Consider the following 862-nt stretch of genomic DNA (forward strand, 5'->3'; position numbering starts at 1 on the left):
CAAGAACAATCAGTGCTCTTAACCGCTGAGCCATCTCTCCAGCCCCAGTTTACACGGATTTAAAAATTTTATTTTATGTGTGAGTGAATGCCTGCATGTATGCATGTACACCATTTGCATGCCTTTTTTTTTTTTTTTTTTTTTTTTTAAAAAAAAAAAAAAAAAAAAAAATTGTCTTCAAGACACTCCAATACAGACTCCTCTCCCAGAGAAGGGTCTTTGGAGGCAGGAAACCCATCTGGCTGTGATGCTCACTTGCCATCTGCATAGGTAGCAGGGTTCTTCCTCTTGGACCTCTCGAACTCCTGGTTCCCCCATATGTACACGAGGTAAAACACCACAAATGGCGGCGCCACGTGGAGGATGCCCTCGGGAGTGCGGCGCAGCCCGTAGGAGATGCCCTTGCTGAAGCAGTGCTGGCAGGCACGCTGCTAGAAGGGCGACAGGCTGTAGGAGACGATGTGCCGCATCCACACCAGGTTCCTGAACTTGTGGCCCATTGCGGCGGCAGCCAGCAGCCAGGGTCACCTAGACCTGCAAGGGCTCGATCCAGTGGCCTCCGCATGCCACTTCTGGAAAGAGCTGAAGGCGAACCGGAAGTTGTGAGGTCACCTTCGGAGAATGTTGAATTCCCTAGAATTGGAGTTATAAACAGTTGTTCGCCAACATGTGGGTGCTGGGAATCACCTGGAATTTTTGCAAGAGCAGTCAGTACTCCTAACTGCTGAACCATCTGTCCAGCCCCTTATTTTCTTTTGTTTTGAGAAAGGATTTCATGTAGTCCAGGCTGACCTCAAACTCAATATGTAGCCAAGGATGACCTTGAACTTCTGATCCTCCTGCTGCCACCTCCAGTCATACA

General features: G+C 48.8%; 1 pseudogene; it reads right to left on the minus strand.

Annotated features, from left to right (window-relative positions):
* Positions 1-225: 225 nt before the first annotated feature.
* On the minus strand, positions 226-500 carry LOC103736076 (annotated as a pseudogene).
* Positions 501-862: the final 362 nt, after the last annotated feature.

Source organism: Nannospalax galili, unplaced genomic scaffold (assembly GCF_000622305.1).
Source record: "Nannospalax galili isolate Female #2095 unplaced genomic scaffold, S.galili_v1.0 scaffold1077, whole genome shotgun sequence".
NCBI classification, from domain to species: domain Eukaryota; kingdom Metazoa; phylum Chordata; class Mammalia; order Rodentia; family Spalacidae; genus Nannospalax; species Nannospalax galili.